Source organism: Zea mays, chromosome 10 (genome assembly GCF_902167145.1).
Source record: "Zea mays cultivar B73 chromosome 10, Zm-B73-REFERENCE-NAM-5.0, whole genome shotgun sequence".
In the NCBI taxonomy this organism is placed as follows: domain Eukaryota; kingdom Viridiplantae; phylum Streptophyta; class Magnoliopsida; order Poales; family Poaceae; genus Zea; species Zea mays.
In genome coordinates this window covers 8,903,100-8,913,864 of record NC_050105.1, presented here as the reverse complement: position 1 = coordinate 8,913,864, position 10,765 = coordinate 8,903,100, and the positions used below count along the sequence as shown (strand labels likewise).

Below are 10,765 nucleotides of genomic sequence, written 5' to 3'. Positions count from 1 at the left end.
GAGAATATCATAAAGTTTGACTATTATCCTGATATCTATATTTCATATTGAATCTCATTAACTATTTTATTTGTGATCAGTAATCATGTTTTAAAAAAGTTTATATATAAATATATATTTCATACATACATATATAAAGACAGGTGAGAGGACCTCCATATTAGCTTTAGCTTGGGCCCTAAAATGTGAGGACCCGTCGTGGCACTGGCCCTCCTCCAACTTTCGTCGTGTGCTCAGTCACGACTCGAGGGGTGTGGTTGCGTGCCTCGCTGTGTTTGGCCACTACCACCACGCCGCCTCCTAGGCCCCACCGTGTCAGTGTGTCGCCCAACTGCACCAGATCTTCAGCTCATCGACGACGTGTGTGACGTACTCTGCGTCGTTCGCAGTCGTCAAGCCGGCATGGCAAAAGCTGCAGTTGTAGTCGTGCGGCCACCGCTAGGGGCGTGTCTCGTGGGTGCCCATGTCACTGTGGCGCAGAGATGGCCAAACGGGCCGTCCGAGCCCGGTGAAGTGTCACACCTGGATTTAAAGAACAAAGCCGGGTGCATCTCATATATGCGTCAGAGAAGACAACACATATAATAACAGAGTGCATAGAGATAAATGTCATAAATATCATAAATGTACTTATTACATAGCGAAAGTCTTACAAAAATAAATGATAAATAAAGCGAACTATATTATTCCTTGGCGCCACAAAGATGACTGGGAGACACCACCTAGATCAAGTCGAAAGCCTCAGTGCTAGGCGGCTCCTCTTCGACCACCTATTCTTCTCCTGTGGGGGTGTGAGACAGCAAGAGTGAGCTCACATACGTTCATAGCTCAACAAGTTATGGGAAATAATATGCATGGACTCACCAAAGGTGGGAGCTCATGTGGAGTGTAAGACTGATCAACAAAATAAAGGCTGAAGCTGAGCATTGCTTTTATAAGTTGGTCCAAATTTTATTAGCAGTTACTAAGTGTAAGTGAATACCAAACCTTAGTAATAATAAATAAAAGCAATAATAAAATAATCTCAAATGCGATGCAAATGACAAATTGAGTTTTAATTCCATAGATTAATCATGTGAGGGTCCGAGCTGCTCATGACCGTGAGCACGGCTAGTATACTAGTTTTACACTCTGCAGGGGTTGCACATCTTTACCTACAAGTCATGTTACCTATCTGCCAAGAGACGGCCAATCCCATACACCTCTACCGAGGAGGCGAGGCAGGGTAACACTACGGGGCCTTTACAAAGTTCCACTAGCTTTAGAAAACCCGCTACAATTTATAGGAAGCTCCAGTGCAGGAATCCCTCGCCTGATCGCCATCGCAGCAAAATCAACCCAAGGACCTCCCTACACTGACCACTCCCCTACTGCCCTTACCCTTTCGGGTAAGGTAGTCATCCACTAGCTTTCCTAGTTAATCAGCCAAGGGCATCCCATACTACCCTTGTGGTAGCACTGTTTTCCCGGGTGGTCGCTCCATGTTCCCATTAACATAATGATCTTAACATGAACGATAATAATAAACAAGTAATAAAAGTGTAATCATGAATAATGTATCTTCATACCCAAAACCACATAAAGCAATAGCAAATACTATCCAAAAATATTTCAGTGGCAACAAGGTATAAAGATAACCAAAATTGGGGTAACCTATTGGATCCCATCAAAAATAACCTATACAGATCATTATGAATAATAAGAACATGGTTGGGTAAAATTAAGTGATCAAGGACACAACTTGCCTTCAATGAGCTCCTGCTCAGCAACTTCTATCTGCTGAACCTCAGGATCCACAGTAGCTTGCTCGTCTACTCGCATCAACACAATACATATATAGTATAGCAAAAATTAATATCATGAAAGTCGCCAAGAGGGGGGGTGAATAGGCAAATCTGAAATTTATAAAGTTTAAGCACAACTACAAGCCGGGGTTAGTGTTAGAAATATAATCTAGTCCGAAAGAGAGGGCGAAAACAAATCACAAGCGAATAAGAGCGGATGACACGGTGATTTGTTTTACCAAGGTTCGGTTCTTGCAAACCTACTCCCCGTTGAGGTGGTCACAAAGACCGGGTCTCTTTCAACCCTTTCCCTCTCTCAAACGGTCACTTAGACCGAGTGAGCTTCCTTCCTTCTTGATTTCCCGGGTCACTTAGACCCCGCAAGGACCACCACACAATTGGTGTCTCTTGCTTTGCTTACAAGGCTTTGAGAGTAATAATGAGAGAAAGAAGAAAGCCAACCAAGCAACAAGAACAACAAAAGAACACAAGCCGATCTTCTCACAAGTCCTAAAAACTAGAGTTGATTTGTGGACTTCGATTTGATCGGAGACTTTGATTTGTGTCTTGGAGTGTTGTGTATTGCTCTTGTATTGAATGAGGAGTAGTGAATGCTTGGATGTCTTGAAGAGAGGTGGTTGGGGGGTATTTATAGCCCCAACCACCAAAATGGCTGTTGGTGAAGGCTGCTGTCGATGGGCGCACCGGACAGTTCGGTGCACCACCGGACACTGTCCGATGCGCCAGCCACAACACCCAACCGTTAGGGTTCGACCGTTGGAGCTTCTGACATGTGGGCCACCGGACAGTCCGGTGGTGCACCGGACAGGTCATGTTCACTGTCCGGTGCGCCATCTGCGCCTGCTCTGACTTCTGCGCGCGCAGTCCGCACACTGTAGCGTTGTCAGCCGACCGTTGAACTCGACCGTTGCGCTGACAACCGTTGCTCCGCTTGGTACACCGGACAGTCCGGTGCTACACTGGACAGTCCGGTGAATTATAGCGGAGTGGCTTCCCAAATTCCCAAAGGTGGCAAGTTTGGAGTTGATCTCCCTGGTGCACCGGACACAGTCCGGTGTGCCAGTCCAGGGCAGCCTTCGGTTGTCTTTTGCTCTTTTTATTTGAACCCTTTCTTGGACTTTTTATTGGTTTGTGTTGAACCTTTGGCACCTGTAGAACTTATAATCTAGAGCAAACTAGTTAGTCCAATTATTTGTGTTGGACAATTCAACCACCAAAATCAATTAGGAAAATGTGTAAGCCTATTTCCCTTTCAATCTCCCCCTTTTTGGTGATTGATGCCAACACAAACCAAAGCAAATATATAAGTGCAGAATTGAACTAGTTTGCATAAGATAACACTACACCAAAATCATACACTTCCTACGATTTTTTAACTTCCTACAACTTTTATAACAAACCGTAGGAAATAAATAACTTCCGAGAGGCAACTGGTACCTCTAGGAAATAAACATAACTTCCTACGGTTTTTTATAAAAGCTGTCGGAAGTTAAAAAACCGTAGGAACTTAACTAACTTCCTACGGCCTCCTCTAGGAAGTTAGGTTTCATCCGTTCACAAGCCAATAGAATAGCTAACTTCCTACGGCTGGCTCTAGGAAGTTAGCTGCCCAGTTAACTTCCTACGGCCTCCTCTAGGAAGTTAGGTTTGAGCTGTTGGCCAGTCAACCAAAAACCTAACTTCCTACGGCCTCCTTTAGGAAGTTAGCTAGGTAGCTAACTTCCTACGGCCTCCTCTAGGAAGTTAGGATTCAGTTGTTGACTAGTCAAACGAAAATCTAACTTCCTACGACTGGCTCTAGAAAGTTAGCTAGACAGCTAACTTCCTGCGGCCTCCTCTAGGGAGTTAGGTTTCAGCTGTTGACCGGTCAAACGAAAATCTAACTTCCTACGGCCGGCTGTAGGAAGTTACTTAACTTCCTAAGGCCAAGTACAAACTTTAGGAAGTTATGTTTTTTAATTTTTACCTCCCTCAACCTTATCTCTTCTCCCTCTTCTCTCACCTTTCACAAAATCTCTCTGTCTCACGCCTCTCCCGCGCGCCCTTCTCCCACGCACGGCCGGCTCCGCCGCCGGTCGCGCCGCCCCCGACCGCGCCCCGCCCTCGAGGAGCCCACCCCGGCTGCCACCGCGGCCGCCTCTCCCGCCCCCGACCGCGCCCCGCCCTGCCCCCGTGGAGCCCGCCCCGGCCGCCACCGCGATCGCCTCTCTCGCCCCCGGTAGCACCTGCCCCCGAGGAGCCCGCCCCGGCCGCTGCCATGAACTAACAAATACCTATGCTTGCGCTCAGAAGTACAAGAAGGAGGAGACAGCCACGTTTGCGCTCTATGGTGAGGTGACAACCAGCTGGATACGCAATACTGGCAAACTTTATTATCTGGGCACCATTTAAGGCATTGGCATGACCTTTACTCGACTAGATTATCAGCTCAACTCAAGCCAAACATATTTGAAAATTGAAGTGCTAGCTTTGACAATTGACAATAATATTCAGTTAGAGGGTGGAGTACTTAATATCTATAAGCGAACCTTACAAGATGTACTTTGGCATGCTTTATCATATAAAAGCTAAATGAGATAATCAATTATTCCAGTCATGGTGTCTACATTCTCAAATAAATTAACAGAGGAATGGAAGAATGCATTTCTTCAAAAGCTTGTCAGCATGCTGTCATTCACTTGTTTGTATGACTCAGGATTCCTTAGAAAAGATTTAACAATTCCCTTTCCTGTTTAAGAAATAAGAAATTCAAATAGATAGGCATAGGCCTCTGTATTAGTTGGAGTTGTCATTATTCAGGAAGGAAATAAACAATGTAGAATAAATTGTACTTTTGTCTTTACCAGGACATGCAACATCACCTGCCATCCTCTCACTCTCTGTGGTATTAACTTAATATTATTTTCAGCACGTGTTACAGTGTTCTGCATATGTGCTTAAGTATAACTTCTAATACGCTTCAATGTTCTTTTACATATAATATTAGCAGAACAGCAAGCAATGTCTGTCTGTTGATTTATTTGCATCCTAGTTCATCTCTCTAATATGGTATCTCTAGTTGGCTATTCGAAGTCAGTGCAATGAATTGAATGTTAGTAGACAACAATTAGTCTAATTTATATTAGTTGTGTCAACTGGATCCATATTTAAAGAGCTTGCTAATGGTTATGAATTAGTGACTATTCAACAAAATATTATAGGAAAATTTTATTGTCAAAGTTCCACTTTGCCCAGACAAACTATGCTCCTATAGAAATGAATGGAGGGGGTGTCATGGGCATCATAGGGAGCGGTCACTCATGTGGGGCTGCTACCCTAGAACCAAGCCTGCGGCAGAGGGGTATAACCTCGCCGGAGAAGACAGCTATCCCCATGGACTGAAGGTCCATGACACCTGGTATCAGCTCTAGGTTATCCTCACCACCACCAGCCGCCCATCCCTCACCGCCACCAGCCGCCGCGCCATCAGCCGCTGCAACGCCCTCCCACCCGTCCTCTCCAACTCCAGATGCATTCACTCGGCTCGAAGAGAGTTTTGGCCATTTCGCAGAGAAGTGGGATCAGTTCGTTGTGATGTTCCACCGCTACAAGGAGAAGACAGAGAAGGAACTCCAAGTAGCGGTGCGGCTTCAGACGACAGCGCGAGGGTTCCTGGCACGCCGCCAGGTATAGTCCCTTCGTGGGGAGAAGCACCTTGTTGTGGCCTCCAGGGCCACCCCATGGCCGTCATCACATGAGCAGGCCATGGTGCGCCTGCAAGCCACAGTGCGCGGCTTCCTTGTTAGGCGGGCGGTGCGGAAGCTGCACTTGCTGATCAGCTCCTCGCTGCACCAACTCGCAGCCTGCGCACCCAACCACCAGGTCTCGTCTATACTTTTTGAACCCCCTGCAGAAGTCGAGATCTGGGTATGCAGCCCCCCCTGCACGGCCAAAGAGGGTCGTCTCCTTCATTTGGGCACCTGCCTTGGTGTTGACAGACCCAACATAAGAACGGGTTGGTTCCTCCTCCACCTTTCATCCAACGTGAAGGCCGCAGTTCAGCTCTTTCCTTGGGATCCAGAAGGACATGAGGACATAGCTGCAGTTCAAATTTATATTTTAGTTCCACAATTATTTTGTATTTTTGTCTTAAATAATAAAGGTAAGCCGAGATGTAAAAGGCTTATCCTTAAGTCGTGTCAGGTAAGTCTATGGCAGCTCGAGGACGAGCTGGTCCTCAAGGGAGGGGGAGATGTTATGGGCATCATAGGGAGCAGTCACTCATGTGGGGCTGCACCTATGCGCGCCAAAAGCGAGAGGCCGCAGGGGCGCTGGCAGCAGCGCGCGCAAGAAGGCATGGCAAAGGAAAGCGCGCGCAAGGAAGGCATGGCAAAGGAAAGTGACTGATTTGGTGGCTAAATTGATAGACCTAAATTGTAGGGGAGATAATTCCAATCAGTCACTTGCCTAATTAGTGGTTGCCTAGTTGGTCAACCGGTGGCCTATATATAGGCCTATACGCAGGAGACAAAGGAATAAGGAATATATTATCAAACCAATCTCTCTCTCTCTTGCAATGACTCTCTCAAGCGCCTAGGGCTGCTACCCTAGAACCAAGCCTGCAGCAGAGGGGTATAACCTCGCCGAAGAAGACAGCTATCCCCATGGACCGAAGGTCCATGACACCGGTTGTGAAGGACACCAAATCCCCGACTGGCCGGACCCCGGCTACGTAACTCGTAGCCGCTGTCCGTCACGCCGGCGAGGTTATACCCCTCAGCCGTCGGTTTGTAGAGAAGAGAGGGAGATTAGGACTGACTTATTTCTTATTCCAAATGATCTCATGTACATGCTTATATAGCCATAGAGGGGGCAGCTGTCCTCCATTGTAGGCTAACCTTAATAAGGAAATAACTAACAAGGAAACAACTAGTAAGGAAATAACTAACAAGGAAACGACTAATAAGGAAATAACTAACACAGGAAACAACTAATTAGGTGGCTACTTTCCTTCTAGCCACTTGCCTTCCCTTCCTGTGTCCTGGCTGCGCGCTCTGCTCCCCTGTGCACATCATGCGCGCGCCTGGTGTATGTGCGGCCGCACATCACAGGGGGAGTGGTACTCATTTTATTTATCTGCCAGTGCTATATTAAAGATGGTTCTTAGATAATTTTCTTTGTACAGTGATATCTGGCATCTTATTTTTATGCAGGTTGAAGAGGTGGTTGACATTTCAAATTGGGAGAAAAAAGGTCTTCAACTTTTTAGTAAATTACGCTGTGAAAACTAACTCTTTTCCTGTCTTTAATTTTGTCTATTTTATTGTGTGCTCTGAATGTATTTCTAGAGATTCTGAACCATCCTCATTATCATATTGATTGTATTCTTTGGCTGTTTTGCCCATTCCAGAAGTTTGTGGCAAGAAACGGAAGTTACAAAGCTTTAGAGATGAGGAGTACTACATAAGTTCAGTACCTCAAAACCATGTATGCATCGTAAACCCTGCTTAAAGAATTACTCTTATGAATTTCAACAGCACTAGAAACGTTGATCCAATTGTGAACTTATAGTTGTACTAATTGTTTTCAAGTCGTCTGATTAATCACGATTAATCGCCCAAGTCGGTTTGGACCAATAGCGATTAAACGCTCAAGTTATCTAACTAATTGTGATTAATCGCGATTGATCGCCTAAGTCGGTCAGCACCAGCAAGTCGTACTACTTGAAAACAATGAGTTGTAGTGTCTCAGCATAACATTGAGTGATGTATTCTTTTTTGCCCTCCAGCATTTGGAAGCTGGGCTGTCGGTGAGGGACAATGAAGGATTTGTTGAAAATAGGTATGCACTATATGATTCCCATTTTGAAGTTTGAGTGATTTATTTCCATGATATAGTAAATCCAGAAAATGCCACTGATGAGTGTTTTTACTAGGGGAAGTTATATTTGTTTGAAGTACAAGTTATATTAAACTTCAGAAATGTGATTATGATTCTTCAGTGGACTGGTTTGTTGTTTAAATTGTTCATCGTTGGCATGTGCAATGCGTTCTTCTGGGGACTGGTTTAATGTTGTCTTGCTGTTTTGTGCTGGTTATTTTTTAAGCTGTTATCAAAAGGAACTTTTGAAAGCATCCCTTTCGGCAATATTATTACACTTCAGAAAATTGTTGAATCCAATTTTTTGAAGTGTCTACTTTATCTCGCTCTATCATGGATTATGTTTTTAGTAGCTGTCAGTAATTTCTGTTGTGGGATGCAACAGTGTGACTGTGTCCCCTGTAGTAACGCGGATGAAATAACTCTTGGCAAGTACAAAATAATCAAAATTAGTTCCACAAAGAAAGATTATCAGTTAACAGCAAGCCTTATTGTTCATTGATCTTCCGATGTCCAACCTGTCAAGCATATGCATGATTCAGCAACATGTGCAATAAACCTAATGCTATGTAGGATCTGCCCTGCTCTTTCTAAGTTTCTATGTTGTTGATGAAAACAGTACTTCACGTCTTTGGATGCCAATGTTATTTACTTTATTCATGAATTCAAGTGTACACCCCCCTACCAATTGCTTAAAATATGATTACTATTGTCCTGCAGGTTGGATGCTGCTGTTCTTGATTTAGTTGATGATGAAGCTTCTGGTATGCAAGCGCAGAAAACTCGATATCACTGGATGAAGGTAATACTTTCGTAGTGACATATTGATATGCTAGATTTAGTAGTTAAATTTGCATCAAGAACTGGAAGCATAGGCCAAAATTTAACAAAGTAGCACTGCCCCACCATTTTATGCTGGGGATATGATGTACTATGCTCGAATCCAGGTGATCAGTCAAGCCATGTTTGGTAGTGAAGGGCGACGTCCAGAGAGTAAGAACAAGGTGACACAGTATGGACTCGATATGACTGAGCAACAATATCTTGAGGTAATGGATGTTTTTGCTTGTGTTGAAAAAAATTCCATTGCTTCTAGATATTACAGTTACTTATAAATGAATTGTGTTCATGCAGCATTCGATTCCATGGATAGCTGCCAATGATGCTGCTTGGCGTGCGTTATGTCATTATTGGGCTTCACCTCCACCTATACCTACATCTCCATCTACCGAACATCAGGTATGCATATTCATCATCATTTACTTGTTGTTAGTTATATTATGATGTAACTCAGCAAATGTCATTTGTACATGTATATTAGACCCCTCCAGCTACCTTGCCGACGCATGAACAAGAGGACGGGTTAGACTTTGTCGAAACCCTCTTCAATAGTGGAGGTATTGACCATCACTCTTCACTGTAACCCGATGGTGATCGGCGACCATGAGCTTCCATGTTATTGCGTTCTGATACTTGATACTTTTATTATGACTATGTATGAGATATTGTCTTTTATTAGTACTGGATGATGATATGTGTCTTATTATGACTATGGATGAGACTTTTGTGATGTAATTGATGAGACTATGGATGAGACTTTTGTGATGTAATTGATGAGACTATGGATTTAAATATTGTTATGTGATTGTGTGTGAGATGTTTTATGTGAAAATATGTTGTGCTATATAGCTGTTGATATATTTGTTATGTTGTGGAATGTGGTGTAAAATATAAACAGCATTTGTAATGCTGGTCAAATTAACTTCCTAGGGGCTACAGTAAGCCGTAGGAAGTTAGCCAGCTAACTTCTTAGGGGCTATAGTCAGTCGTAGGAAGTTAGTTAGCTAACTTCCTAGGGGCTACAGTCAGCCGTAGGAAGTTAGTCAGCTAACTTCCTAGGGGCTACAATAAGTCGTAGAAAGTTACTCGTAGGAAGTTAGTCAGCTAACGGCGCTGACAGCGTGAAACTACTAACTTCCGAGAGGCTTATTAAGCCGTAGAAAGTTAGCTAACTTCCTAGAGCCCTCTAGGAAGTTAAGCTAACTTCCGACAAAAAATTTCAAGAGCCAAACTTCTGACGGGATGACTTAACTTCTGAGAGTTTCGCTAACTTCCTAGAGTTTAGGCCTAACTTCCTAGGGTTTAGGCTCTAGGAAGTTTACTATTTTGGTGTAGTGTAAGTGCAAAGATTGCTTGGAATTAAACCAATATACATTTCATAAGATATGCATGTATGTTTTCTTCATATTTAACATTTTGGACCACACTTGCACCACTTGTTTTGTTTTTGCAAACTCTTTTTGGAAATTCTTTTCAAAGTCTTTTGCAAATAGTCAAAGGTAAATGAATAAGATTTCGAGAAGCATTTTTAAGATTTGAAATTTCCTCCCCCTGTTTCAAATACTTTTCCTTTGACTAAACAAAACTCCCCCTCAATGAAATTCTCCTCTTAGTGTTCAAGAGGGTTTTAGATATTAATTTTGAAAGGGTTTATACCAATTTGAAAATTCTATCAAAAATAAGATACCAATTGAAAAACCTTCTTTTAATACAAATTTGAAAGACTACTTTTTGAAATTGGTGGTGGTGCGGTCCTTTTGCTTTGGGCTAATACTTTCTCCCCCTTTGGCATGAATCACCAAAAACGGACACTTGTTAGTGAAATATAAGCCCTTAACTTTCTCCCCCTTTGGTAAATAATATAGGAGTGAAGATTATACCAAATTGGAGAACGGTGCGGAGTGACGGCGAAGGATGGATAATTTGATGGAGTGGAGTGGAAGCCTTGTCTTCGCTGAAGACTCCATTTCCCTTTCAATCTATGACTTAGCATGAAATGCACTTGAAGAACACATTAGTCATAGCAAGTGAAAGAGATGATCAAAGGTATATAAATGAGCTATGTGTGCAAGGAATCAATCAAAGTTCCTAGAATTAAGAATGTTTAGCTCATGCCTAAGTTTGGTAAAAGTTTTCTCATCTAGTGGTTTGGTAAATATATCGGCTAATGTTCTTTGGTGCTAACATGTGCAATCTCGATATCCCCCTTTTGTTGGTGATCCCTTAAAAAGTGATACAGAATGGCTATGTGCTTAGTGCGG

At 43.4% G+C, this 10,765-nt stretch overlaps 1 pseudogene across 1 annotated transcript; it reads left to right on the top strand.

Moving 5' to 3' along the window:
* The first annotated feature begins 3,936 nt into the window (after positions 1–3,936).
* LOC100273375 (DEAD-box ATP-dependent RNA helicase pseudogene) lies at positions 3,937–9,336 on the top strand (annotated as a pseudogene). Its single transcript, NR_153422.1, has 8 exons — positions 3,937–4,134; positions 6,998–7,037; positions 7,195–7,271; positions 7,573–7,625; positions 8,385–8,466; positions 8,612–8,713; positions 8,799–8,903; positions 8,986–9,336. The product of NR_153422.1 is annotated as a DEAD-box ATP-dependent RNA helicase pseudogene (transcript).
* Positions 9,337–10,765: the final 1,429 nt, after the last annotated feature.